General features: G+C 51.1%; 1 long non-coding RNA gene across 1 annotated transcript; it reads left to right on the top strand.

The window, feature by feature from the left end:
* Nucleotides 1-1,279: 1,279 nt before the first annotated feature.
* On the top strand, nucleotides 1,280-9,184 carry LOC113485318. The gene is made up of 3 exons (XR_003399402.1): nucleotides 1,280-1,391; nucleotides 7,248-7,438; nucleotides 9,000-9,184. It is a non-coding gene; the product is annotated as an uncharacterized LOC113485318 (long non-coding RNA).
* Nucleotides 9,185-13,892: the final 4,708 nt, after the last annotated feature.

Genomic DNA, 13,892 nt, shown 5'->3' with positions numbered 1-13,892 from the left:
ACTGTGAAAGGTTGGTGTGTGCGAGGAGCGAGGAACCGTGTGCTGCAGCTTTCCCAGCCAGACGCACGTTTGATTTGTCAGAGAAGCTTCCTTGCACGAGCGGAATAAACTTAAACCTTCTGGGTTTTTGCTAGAGAGCTACCAAGGGCTGTGGCAAACCTTCCGTGTGCTGAATGGGAAGGGGTGGGCTTATATAGTAGCTCTTGTTTTTGGAGTTGTTTGGGATCTGGATTTTAAACCTGGGAAATCCTCCTGTATGGAAGATGCTGAGCTTGCTGGTATTTTGTGTTTGATAGGATGATGCACGTTCCCACTGCGGACGGATCTCTGCACGCAGAGCATCTTTGTCCTCTGGATAGCCAGTGATGCTCTGACACACCTGAGCTATCATTCCATGTGATTAAAAATGTCTGAAAAATTAAATCCAGGCAGAGGCAACAATCCCACGCCACTTTGTTTCTCCAGATTTTAAGGTGTGAGTGTGCCTGCATCTCCTGCCTGCGATTGCACCTACACCCACAGACACACGCGTAATTTGAGGCGATGCTGAGCGTTATAGCTGTAAGCGGGCAGAATCACAGCTGGATCTAAACTGGGTAGTTGCGAGAGACCCAGTCGGACCGGAGTGAGTGTGTGTGTTTGTTCTGAGGGCTGGTGGAAGCCCTCCTTTCCCCGCTCAGGTCCTGGCTCAGCCAACCCTGCGGTATAATGGAGCTGTTCTGCTCCGAAGGGGAGCAGGAAGGTGGGTGGATTAGGAAAAATTTTATATTACTAATTTTTTTTCCACCGGGCCGTGTCACATTCAAGTCCCACCGCTGCTTTACAGCTTACCCGGCTGCTGGCTGTCCCTCCCGTGAGCAGGGGACGTGCTGCTGTCTGTCCATCTGTCTGTCCGCGGCGGCGCTGGGGGCTGCGCGGGTCGGGGCTGTGCAGGGGCGACGGCCGCGGGTCAGAGCAGCGCCGACGGGCTCCTGCACTGGGTAATATATTGCTGCTTGGTACCTGGCTATGGCATCCAGACCTCCCAACATTTCATAATCCGCAAATGGAAAAGTGGCACTTAAAATGAATTTATTCAGGTGGGAGCACCGTAAAACACAAAAATAAGGCTTTTGACTTGCTGCACCTACATTTGAGTGTCAATGAAAAGCTTTTTATTTGGTTTTAGAGCCAGACTTTCAGAAGCCAGCGTGCCTTGTGGTCTGGAGCTGTGTTACGGGCAGCAGATTGAATGGGGCGCCGCACGGCGAGGAAGGGATTGCTCGCAGAGCTGCCCGGCGGAAAGGCAAGGGAACGTTTGGGCATCTCGTCGGAGAGCCTGTGCTTGGGGAAGGCTGCAAATGGGAGGGAGAGAGGCAGAACCCAAACCAAAATTCCTTTGGGATTAATAAGTAAGTCTTCATTTTCATGCCATCTTTTTTTTTTTTTTTTTCTTCCCTTTCTTCCCGCCACACGGTGCCCGCCCGCCAGCCTGTGTCGGGCAGCCGGTGGTGCGTGTCCCTTAGCGGGGTGGCCCGGCACACCCCGCCTGCCTGCGGGCAGCCTGTGGGCATCTGCTACGGGAGCTTTTCAGCTCCGTTCAACCAGAGAAGCTGCCCATACCCTGAAGACAAAGAAGAGAACCGTGAAACAACGGCGGGGACGCGGGGGGGGCGAGCAGGCGTGTTTTTCCTTTGACTGCTTATTTTATTTGAGACTGTCCTTAAACATAAGGTCATTTTATAGCCTGCCCCAGGGCTGCCAGGAGGAGGAAGTCACCTTGAGAAGGAAGGAACTAGCCCATACTGTCTAAATATTGTTGATTGTGTACTGAATGGAGGCCATGGCTTGAGGAATCTCAATAGTAGCTCTTTGTGCCCCTGGCCACCTTCTGCCAAAGTACTTTCCATAATGAGGCGTAAAACATATTTACATTCCTGTTGTCTTTGGTCCTGGACACACACCTGTGTGTGTGTGTATGTACATGTATGAGGTGCAAGCATATATATTCCTGTGCGCTTGGAGCGTGCGTTTCTGCCCAGTGCTTGAGAGAACGGCCACGGTAACCGGTGGAGGTAACGGGGGGGTGTGGGGTGTGTGTGCTTTGAGACAGTCGGGGCTGTAACTGTGAGGGGAAGAAGAAATCCATTGGGTTCATCGCTCTGCCAAGCAAGAGTATAATCCCCATATAGAGAGATGCTGTATTTTGTCTGAATCCGAAGGTCCGCGCTGAATGCTCCCTTTTTAAATTCATTGACGTTTGCATGGAAACCAGAAAAATGGGCTTAAGTCAAGAATGCAATAACCTCCCTTCAAACTGCTCTTCGCAGCAGACGCTCATCCGCTTCCAGCCTTTCTGCTTGCGTGAAGATAAATGGTGGAGTAAAACACCGTGTCGAGCTGTATCGCCAGCATATTTATAATACAGCGGTTGATGTACAACAGCTTGTCCGTGCGCGTTTCTCCCCCACCCTCCACAATAACTAGCAGCCAGACATTGATTAGTTCAGTTTGGGGGGGGGGATAAATGTCATGCAGGACAACTGGATACTTCAGCAAAGAGATTCCTGAAACGTGTCCAAAGGAGAACTGAGAGGTCACGTGGCGCTGGCTCCGCGCCTGCTTCCAGCTGCCGAGTTTCATTAAAAGACAGCCAAAATACATTAATTAGTCTTCTAACATAACTTTCCTGTGCGGGCAGTGCTACAGCTTTCCCAGCCGTGCCATCGGGACAGAAGACCTGCTCTGGACAACACGTGAATGACGACCGTGATGCACCCTCCATGTCAAGACGTGTCCCCTTCCCGAGGCTCCCAGGACCCCACCTTGGTGGTGGGCTCATGCCGGGGAGACAGGGGCAGGGATGGCAGCCTAGTCCAGATTTGGGCTTTCCCAAAGTTGAGCGTGGCTCCAGATCTAGGGCTGTTTCCAACCCACCCCTGTACGAAGTCTCTGATGGATCTTCCCAGTAATAATTTCAGACGAATACTCTCAGACGGCTAAATTTTCATTCCTATCTGTATGGCAGTCAGAAGAGACCCTCTTAGATTTAGCCGGGTAATCTCTGCTCCTATTGCAAAGCTGCATGTAATAATTCTGCAGAAATTAAAGCAAAACGTTGCGCTTGGTCTAATCATGAGTTTACTTTTTTGCCGGATGCTTTCTGAGCTTTCAGGCACTTAATGGAAACACCAGTGCTCACACTTGGAGGGCGGGCTGGAAAGTTTGCGTGGGCTTGTGTGTGTGCGCCAGGGAGTCACTTTTTTGTCTGTCGGAAGCCTATTTCCATTGTGCGTTTGTCAGACTTTGCCTCTGTAAAGGGGAATTGGGACTTTCCATGTCAAAGTGCTCTGCAAATGTTATCCAAGACCTTTACCTCTGGTCAGTGCTGTAGTTTGTACCAGGAACACTAACCAGCGCTTGACCAAGAGTGGGGAAGGCAGAGCTAGCACTCTTGCCCTTGGAGGGAAATGTCTGATGATTTGTTTTTTAAATTCTTTCCTCCCTCTGCATTCACCATTTTAGATGCATGCTCATGCACATGCTCTCTTTAACAGCCTGGTTTTTCCCTTAACCACTTCCAGCTCCAAAACCTCCCCGCATCTTCTCAATGTGAATGTATTTTAGCTTGCCCAGTGCAGGCTGGGGAGACAGTAGTGACCTTCAGCTGAGAGCAAAGCGTTTGAACTTGACCTAGTTTGCCGAAGAGTGGGCTTGGCGGTGGCAGGGTGGCTGCTGATCTCTCTCCTCCCTTGCCCTCCTCTTGGTGAAGGTCCTTGGGAAGCCCTGGGGCAGCTCCCCTGCGTGAGGGGGAGAGCAGGGCTTCAGGAGGACAAAAACCTCAGGGCTTGAGCTTTGTCTGATGTTTGGGTAGGTAGGATGCAGGCAGGCTGGGCACTGGGTTTCTCTGTAGTGCCAGCATTCATGTTTGCAGCTGTAGATGTTTGAACACGTCTTAAAAAAAAAAAAAAAAAAAAAAAAAATACTTGGTTTTCATTTACCACCTAAAATTTTTCTCCTTGGTTGCTTTCCTCAAGCCTGCTTGCATGAAGGTAGGAGGAGCCGGGCTGCCCTGGTGCTCCCCAGGAGAACTCTGTTCCACCAAGAGGAGCTTCGCCAGATCTCGCTCACCCTCTGTAGGATCTTCTGGTCAGCGGAGCTGTTGCTTTGCTTGGGCGTTGATAACTCATGGCACCACAACGGGCCTGGCCTTCCTGCTGAACCCTTCAGGAGCACAGTCCTGGGTGTAGAGGGGCTGTCACCCCCGAATCTCGTTCTCCATTGAGTGTCTGTGTGTATAAACATATATATATATACTTAACTTGAAGCTTAACTGTGTCACTGAGTCACAATAACGATCCCCTTATCCAAGACTTCTGAGATCTGTAGAGCTGTGTGTCTATACGACTTTGGACAAGTTATTTCTCTCTGTGGATTGAAAGTTGGTTGGCACAGTAACTTCTAAAAGGCTGCGTGGGGATTCACCAGAACTCCCCTGTCAGTGGCTGGACTTAGGGCAGTCTGATGCAGTATTTCATCTGTTATCTGCATAAAAAGTTGGCCGGTTATTGAGATAAGCGCAAGCAGCTTTGCAGTGGTTTACTCAGGGTTTAAGTAAGTTGGCTGAAAAGCACATCTTTGAGCAGCGCAAGCTGGCCTGTAGTGAAATCAATGGTTACCCACGAAGCACTTTGAAAAGCTCAAATGCAGGTTTTCACCTGGGTGCAAGGGTGCCTGTGTCTGCTTACGCACATGGATGAAGAAGCGATGGCCAGATTCTGCCTCCAGAGACCTGCTTTTCCTTAAGTCATAGAGCAGAGAGTTTGAGCTCTTGTCAGGCACCTGTTGGTTCTGCTGAGTCAGACAAAAATCACAAGAAACACTTTTTACGTGGATATTTTAGCGGTTCTGTTAAAGACCAAGCAGGGAGGGAGCGCACAAAGTGGGGATAATGTAATAAATGCATGCTAGAATCGTAATGGCTCTTTAGAATTTGCTGTTTTCTGCAGTTCTGCTTTCTCAGGAGCACTGAAAGCCTCTCTGGAAGGATTTTTGTCTTTTGTTAGGGGACATGTGTCTTTAGAACAAAGTTTTCTCCTTATCTCGAGTTTAAAGTGCAGAATTCCCAGGTTGGAAGCAAATTAAAATATCCTGTTCCAGCTGCATCTGCATTCAGTTGCAGGAGCAGATACTTGGCTGTAAGTTTAAAAAAAAAAAAAATTGGTATTGCAGGTAAAAGGAGCAACTGAAGAGAAACATTCTTTCAAAAGCCCCTCAAGCAGTTTTCAGGATAATTTTCACTTGTTTCCGAATAACTCCTACCGCTGCTCAGCCCTTAAAAATAACAAAACCAAAACCAACCCCACATCCCTGCTGATAAACACCGTGGACTTGCCTGTAGCTTTATCTAATGCCTGAACATCTGTTTCTCCCTTGCCGAGAGGTTCTCTTGCGATGAGTTAATGCAATTCCCTACACAAAGGTTAAATAAAGTTGAGAGGCTCCGACCGGTGGCACCGTGCCACGGAGGGCTGCGCTGCGAAAACCAGCTTTGCTGCAGAAATGTCCGATTCTAATTCGGAGAGAAACTCCCAGGGGGGGAAAAAAGAGTCACCCCGCCTAAGCCTGGGCTGCAGCTCTGAGCTTTTTAGTGTGAGGGGAAGGTATTTCGGTGTGGAAAGGCCCTGAGCCACGCACTTCTGCTGGGTCTGAAGAGCTGGTGCTGGTGGGGAGCTCAGCACCCGCTTCCTCCTGCTGCCGGCAGCCTCGTCGTCTTCCTGCGGGATGCGCTTGGAAGCCGACGGTCTGCTCTTGGTGAAGGGGTGGTGTGTGCGCGCAGGATTATTGAATACTCTTTTTTTGGTTATTTAATACTGTTTTGCCCACAAGTGATTGTTAGCTTACGTGTAGCGTTAGATTTCTGTGGGAGCAGCACCTGACAACTCGCCCCTACGACCGTTCGTGGCACAGAACCAAACAAATCTGGGTCGTGAGTGACGACCCTTTCCTTAAGATTAGTTCTGCTCGGAAACTTTCCAGTTCTGCTATGAAACGTTGGATAAATCAAGGTGATAACATGTCTCTTCAACTCCTCCTTGCCTCCTTATTCCTTGTTTCCCCATCCCGTTTCTCACACTGAGATGTAAGGTTGTGGTGATCGGGAGTGTGGGATGGTCTCTCATATGGGTAGAGAGTGCCGGTGCGGACAGACAGCTCCCTGCATCGTCACGCGATGCTGCGTGTGCCTGTAGTGCTTTATCTAGTCCAGCAAGCAGGAGAGCACTGGCAATTGAGGTTTTTTGGCTAGAAAGCTGGGAGCGTTCGGTGTTGTAACTGCCCAGAGTTGGTGATGCTGTTGCCATGGCGTTGGCTGAAATCGCTGCCCGGACAAGCGCGGTGCTGGGAGCAGGGTTGGGGCAGCCCGGTGGCAGGGACACAGGGGCTGGGCTGGCTCCGCTCTGCTGTCCCCAGCGGCACGAGATGTGGGGCAGAAACCTTTGTGCATCCACTGGTGTTTGGAGACGACGGGGCCTTCCCTGTCCTTGAGGAATCAGCCAGGCAGGAGGGCTCCTGCGACAGCTCCATCCTCCCTATCTTTGGCAGGGGTTGCAAACCAACTTTCAACCTCTCCCACTTCCGTGCTTTTCCTCCCGTTTATCGAGCCGCTGCCCTGTTGCCACCTCCTGCACCTGCCAGGCCTTTTTGTCTGCCGTGGCAAGGGCCGTGGTCTCCTATTTAAATGTTGCGTCCCGCTGGAGTGTGAGTCAGCCCCGGGAGAGGAGCTGCCTCTGGCGGGACGCGGGCAGGGATGCGCCGGCGTGGCTGGGCTCGCTCGGCTTTCCTGCACTGTCCCAGGTGGCACAGAGGAGCAGCCCCGCGCTCCCGGGATGGGCTCACGGAGATTGGCAGCGGTGGCCCAGCGACGGTGGGTGCTGCCACTGTGACTCTGGCTTCTAAGTCACGAAGGGAGACTGCCTGACGCTGGCAGAAATAAAGGGAACGTGATTTGGTGAAATAAAACCTGCTTGCTGGCAGAGTTAGTTGAAGGTGGGGTTTAAGGTGGGGTTCCCCCCCCCACTTTTAATTTTTTTTTAGGAAAACACCCTCCTTGTAACTTCCATCGCGATGAATTACACAGTCGGCTTGACGCAGGAAATATCAAATGTATATAATCCTGTAGCACTGATTCAATATTTAAGTAGCTGTAAATGCAGAATTATACGCCTGCATGTAATCCTTTCTTTGGTCTTTCTGCCTTTCTCTGACAGGCAGATCCGGTAACATGCTGTGGCAGTCCCAAAGCACGCGGCACAGACGCTGTCTATCGTGGCAGATAGCATCAGCTTTGAGCCATCCCTCTTCGGAAGAAAAAGTCTCTTCCTTGCACGTTGGAGTGGGGTTTTCACGAGAAGAGCCAGCCCGTCCCTGCCCTGCCTGGCTGCTGGAGACTCGGTTTTCCGTAAGGAAAAACCGCAGCGACCCTCGGGGCTCAGCTCCTGGGGGCATTTCAAAATGCTCAAATACGGTGAGTTGGGACATATCTCCGTATCAGAGCGCTGGGTTAGAGTTCATAATACTTAAATCTGCAATAGGTTTCTATTTATTTGCATTAGTTCCTCGTTATTATTTTCTAATTAGTTCTTGGGTTTTTTAGGCTTGTTTATTTCCGGTTGTTCCGCCCTAACCATTGTGGTTAGACACCTTTCTAAAACTTAAATTAAGATTTTGCCCACACCATAGGATTCTAGTTTTTGGGAATTTAAGAACGTCTCCCTCTCCTGAGGTTCAAAATAAAATGATGAAAGAGGGCACCAGGATTTGCTTAAATGCAAGCAACGTGGATTTGAAATAGAAGAACCAGTGGATAGAGTTAATACAGTAAATCTTGCATCAAGCAACTACTTCAAAATAGCCACGTGTCCTCTTTAGAATAATTGTGTCATATGCTAAAGGCCAGTTCTTGTGATAGGACTGGTTTGGGCCAAGCAGCTGCCTTTGACCAACCCAACTTGGATGCAGAGCGGCCAAATTAAACCCCCCAGGTCGGAGGCAGATAGTCAGGAGCAGGGACCTGGTCATGGACTGCTTATCCCTTCTTCTGCCCCAGGGCAGGCTGCCTGTTCTGGCATTTTATCCCTAAATCTCAGGTTTTGGGAGCACGTGGGAGATGGGGATGACCTTTGGGATGAAGGACTTCCCAGCCAGCTGCCCCTCTTCTTCCTCCCCACCGCTTCCCCCCTTGGGGTCTGTATTGCCCAGAAGTCGACACATTTGGCAAGAGCCGGGGCTGCTGCCTGCGCCCGCCTGCGCGGCCCAGCGAGTTATTGACAAACACCACGTCCACGCTTTTACTTTTCTGTCCTTTCCTTTCCGTCTCAGCTTTCGGCTCCTCCGGCTCCCACATCCTGCGAGGCTGCGCTTCACACACAGCAGCAGGGGCATCAAAGAGGAGATCCTGAATAAAACCAGTGCTTTATGACATGTCTTCAAAGTGCCTTTTTAAAAGTTCAAAGGACACGAGGGAAGGAGCGGATCGGAATCAAAGGAAGATTGGGGGGAGGGAAATTAAAGCCTCCGAGGAACTTTATGGCATGTTTTCTGTAACACTTTCAATGCCAAAATCACAAGTGTTCCCAGCACTGGCTCTTTCTTTTTGCCAGACGGCTCGTTCACTTGCACTGGTTTCCCACAATTTCACTTTTTTGTGATGAATTTCATGTAAGACTAGAACTTCCTCTTTTATTGCCCCTAGGGCGATGGGGAGATACTTGCTCTGTACTGGCTGGGAAGTCCTGGGGCTGACAGAATAACTGTTCCACTTTTGGGGAAGGACAGCAGTGAGCCAGAGATGACCATATGTGTGTCTACTTTCAACAGGCTTGAGATGATTTCTTCTTTTGCCAGCACTCCCAGGGCCTCTGACAAACTGCAGCTCCTGGACAGGGAGTTGAATTGCCATCGCAGCCTATGAGGGAACTGGGCTCACCTTTAAGGAAAAGCTTTTTTCCTTTTTCTTCTAGAAATGCATCTCTTAATTTGGCCCTGCAATATAGAAGACAGTATTTAGTCCATGTTTGGGAGATTTGTGTTTACTGGAAAGGGACTTTTCCTCCTGAGCAAAGGCTGACTGTAAGCAAGAAAAGAGAAGCAAAGCACACGCCTCCGTGTGAACGCCGCAGGTACCACCTAAGAATTCTGCTTTGCTTATAAAGACAGGGAAGAAACCCAAATAAATGTCACATACACTTCTTAATATTCAGTTAACTCTCACAGTTTGATCGTTTTCCTGCTTCTCTGTGTCTGTTTTTAAACAGTGTAGAAAAAAGTGATGTGCGAGGCAAGGGGAAGAAATCAGGCTGGTTTTGACCCCCTTTATTGATGGGCAAGTGCCCACTGAGGTGGCGTGGGAGCACGTCACTGCTGTGGGGAGCAGAGAGGCCCAGGGCTGGAGCTAAAATGGGCAGGGATGTACATTGCTTAACATCTTTGCCAGGCTGTGCTGCGATTTGGGGAGCTTTCAGGTTTGTGTATTTAAATTGAAGTAGAAAACCGAGAAGACAAATTATCTGAGAAAACAAAGGGGCTCTTGGTGGAGGGATGGAAGGCTCACGCTCGAAGGAGTCATGGAGAGTTTCCTCTGGGTTCCTTGAGCTGCGGAGGAGCAGCTTGTGGATCTGTTTTGTTGCTAACCAGGTTTAACCATCAGCCAGCGAATGCATCTCCTCCATAGGGGTGATGGGGTTTCTTCCTCCAACTGCTTTTCCAGAGCTCGGAGAGCCAACACGTGTGTGCTGTTCCTGCAGAAATACTCAGTCCTCGTCCTGCCCAGGTAACCTCACCTAAACAAAGCACTTTTCCCACAGATGCTTTCCAGGGCTGCTGCTCAGAGTAAGTCAGAAAACTGTTGCTCCACACTCTTCTCATTAATTCATTCTCCCGTTTTTTTTAATGTACTGAACTATGCACCTTGCGCTGTGCTCTCTGGTTTAGGCAGTCATCCAAAAATAGTCGGCAGTGGTGCATGTATGGGAAATAAAATTCAGTGCGTGCCGTACTGTTGTGGAGGTCTCGAACTGTGGTGCGTGGGTGGTGGTCTGGAGAACAACTAGGGCAAAGAAATAAGTTAAATTACTTGTCTTTCACCCAAGAGGTCCCGGTTTCATTAAATATCACCGAAAAGGGCACATGGAGGTGAAATGCGGTAAGTGTTTAATGTATCTCAGCAAAAAGTTAGAATTAACAGTTTTATTCGTTGGTAACCATAAGGGGGAATTTAAGGCATGTGGAGTAACTAATCAGATTGGAACTTGCCTTAGAGACTGGGGCTGAGACCTGTAAGGTTTGTTTACAAGAGCGGATTTGCATCTAAGGGAGATCCTTTAATGTAAGCTCTTTATATTAATTGGTTTGAGACGGGCATGTCTCAATGAACAGATGGCTTTATTTCCCTCGCAGTGGTCGAGGCCGCGGGGGAGGATTTCCTTTCCAAATACTCTGTCAGCCGCGGGGACAGACCTCAGAGTCACGTCTTGTGCCGTGCCTGGGCTGGGGCACGGTGGGACCGTCCCGGCCCTGCCTGGTGGGCGGCGTGGGGGAAGGAGCCTCACGTGCTCACTGACCCAATGGCTTCTCTCTCAGCATCCCATAATAGCACGCACGTTAAAGGATGTGACAGTGTTTAGGAGGTTACGGGAACCGGGAGCCTGGTGATTTCTATCCACCTCACTCAGAGTCCGGACACAGAAAGGGGCTCTTCTCCGTTCCCCCACGTCGTGCTCAGCCACGGGTCCTCCAACAGTATCGTGGGCTGCTGGGAGAAGGGCTCGTGGTGCTGGGATGGGTTTTCCCTGCTGGGGGGAAAAGCAGTGAGTGAGCAGAGCTAAAGACGTCTGTCGGTGGTGGCAGGGCTTCCTCCCGGCTCCCCAACACGCGGCGTCTCTGCTGTCGCAGCCGGCAGAACGTCGCGCCGGGCGTTTAGGTCGTAGGATGGAGCTGGTTGGGTCGTAGGATGGAGCTGGTTGGGTCGTAGGACCAGAGGCATTTGGGTCGTAGGACGGAGCCAGTTGGGTCGTAGGATGGAAGCATTTGGGTCGTAGCATGGAGCTGTTTTGGTCATAGGACAGAGGCATTTGGGTTGTCGGATGGAGCTGTTTGCTCTTGGGACAGAAACGAGGACTTGGTGCTCGGTGGCAGCGCAGTGGGGCCTTCACAAGTTGAAAGGTAGATGAGATGTTCACTGGGGAGAAAGCGGTTGGGAACTGCTCTGTAGTGTCTGTCGGAGTGAGGGGGAGACTCGCCAGCAGCCTACAAACGAGGTTCAGACCCTTCAGATTCATTTGAACCCCGCTTTGAAGAGGCAGGGGGACAACATCCAAAACGTGCCGTGCGTCCCCTCTGCAGGGAAGGACACAGTCCCTAAGGGAACTCCTTGGCTCTGCGGTGTGGAGTTTTCGTGCTTCTCTGAGCTTAAAAAGCGGGAGCAGCGCAGGTGGAGCAGTGCACATCACACGGCCGTGCCGCACTCAGCTCCGGGGTCCCATCCCCTCAGCCCGGAGCAGGACTGTACCCCGCCGCAGGGCTTGCTGCGCAAGTCGCAGCCTGCGAGGGGAAGATGGAGCTTCTGTACGAGCAAACAAAACAAGACTTTGTCCTTGGAGCCCAGCAAAGACAAACTGTTGCCAAAGTGCCAGTCTCGGCACCTCTTAAATCATTCTGACTTTCTTCCAGTTTTGGACACGCTGAGCTTAGCGGGTCTGGGACGCTTTGGGTGGAGTGGGAGAGGAGAAGGACTCAGCTGTGGGCAAGAGGCTTTGACGTTCGGGGCCGCTCCTGGGCAGCGTGGGCTGAGGTCGCTGCCAGCACTTGCCTGCACCCCTGAGGACAAATTCTCCTGTATTGTAGCAAACAGCACGGCCACGGCACGGCACAGCGGGGCACGGCCACGCCGCCTCATGCCCCACTCACTGCTCGCCCCAATGCTGCTGCAGCGATGCTTTCACCAAATCCTGCTTTTCTACACCTCAGCATTGCCTGGAGTGCCGGTGCAGGGGTGGGAGCCGGGATGTGCACGTGTTTACCCCAGTTTGTACCGTTCCAGCTCACGGCCGTGACGCCTGGCATCGCGTTGGCACTGCAGCCTTTGCTCGCCGGGACACTAGCCCAGCTGCTGGCCGAAGCGGCCAAGGGTGGAAGCCGCTGATGGGCCAGTGAAGTGCTGCAGGGTACCATCAGGGCCTGCTGAGCTTTATTAGGTTTGACTCCTTCCAGGGGTAGCCTGCACTCCCTGGGCTGGCAGGAGCAGCCTGGTTTGTGCCACCACGCACGGCTTGCCACCAAACCTTCGGGTTTCCACCCACGGGCGTTGCTCTTTGCTTGGAAATTCCTCCCAGCGCCACTTCCCGACGCCGTGGTGGGTGTGGGGTGTGCTGGCCCCCGTGTCAGTGCTGCCATGGGGCCACACACCAGCCTGGGGGGAAACGCACCCGAGCGGGCAACCCCGTCCTGTCCCTGGGTTTCCTTGGGGTGTCCTCACCCAGCTGTGCCCAGAGCAGCGCTGGGGTTCCTGGTATTTCCTTGCAGTTTGCTAGAAGCGTGTATATACCTCCATCAAGTAGAGATTTTTAGATGGTTTGGGGTTATTTTTCCTTTTCCCTGTCTGAAAATACGCAGCTGTCAGTGTAAATTCCCACGCGTGCCCTCCCCGTTGCAGGTGGGCTGCAGCGTGGCCTCTGTCTCAGGTCTGGGCGGAGCTTTATTTTATTTTATTTTTATGAGCGTTGCTAAGAGATGATCCCCCACGGAAGCCGCTAGACCTACACAAATGCAAAACCGGTGTCAAAGGGAGGGGAGACTCCCTGGAACGCAAGGGCAGGCATCGCCATCGCAGACCCGTGTGGGAATCCTGAGGCGCCTGCCAGACAGGCCGTGCTGTGCGGGGGGCAGATCGGGGGGTGCAGCCCCTCCCGGCACGGCCGCCTGCTTGAGATGTCCTCTCGGAATGGAACTGTTTGTCTGTGCTTTTCTTAGGCTGCAAATGGTTATGCAAATTTCTAAATATTTTCCTACTTCCTTTTTTTTCAGATGTCTAACATTATGTATTATTTTCTGATACTTACCTAACCCGGGAAATCTGTTTTCCATCTCATTTCAGCCAAGGTTTTCTTTTTAACCAGCCTTCCCCAGCATTTTCCTTTAACACTTTTGGTTTGCTGAGTGAACTTTTGCAATGTGAGGATAAATGAAAGTGAAAATGTATTGCTTGTCACACACTTGCTGTTTAGAGAGAGGCTTGGGGTTTTTTTGTTGTTTTTTTTTCCCCCCCCCCCTCTGGATTTGAAGAGAGAGATATAAATCATTGATTTAAAAACAGGGTAATTTAACAAGATTATAGGAGAGAGAAAATCCACTTCCTACCCAAAGTAACAGTCTCTTAGCTTTCTCCACCTACACAAGCCATATGCATCCTCCGAGCTGCCTGAGATCCTCTTTTGTGTTTTTCTGGCAAGACTGTGGTAAAATAATTAAAGTTCATATGCAAAGCTTTCTCTGTGGAGCCGACGGTGGGTCTTTTAATTACTTTGTAATTGGTCGTAGAGTTACCATCCCTCAGCCCCCAGCCTGCTCTGCTCTGTTGGAAGAGTCCCAGACCTGAAGGGATGTTAAAAGCTCAGAATCCCAGGTTGGAGGGATGTGTTCAAGGGTTGCCTTTTCTTGCCATCTTCCTTTTTAACAAATAGGAGCAAACTGTGCTTTTCTTTGCTGGGAGCGGAGCTCTGGGGAGCAGTGGGAAGCAGTGGGATGCTGCGGGAAGCAGTGGGATGCTGCGTCCCAAGGGCTCCGTGCCAGTGCAGAGGGATGGAGGGAGGGACTGCGAAGGGAGCCCCGATCCCTGGCTGGAGTTGCTGGTTTCCAGT

This window comes from Athene cunicularia, assembly GCF_003259725.1.
Source record: "Athene cunicularia isolate RWA chromosome 13 unlocalized genomic scaffold, athCun1 chr13_part1, whole genome shotgun sequence".
In the NCBI taxonomy this organism is placed as follows: domain Eukaryota; kingdom Metazoa; phylum Chordata; class Aves; order Strigiformes; family Strigidae; genus Athene; species Athene cunicularia.
The sequence above is the reverse complement of the archived record's forward strand: the minus strand, read 5'-3'. Positions and strand labels throughout refer to the sequence as shown.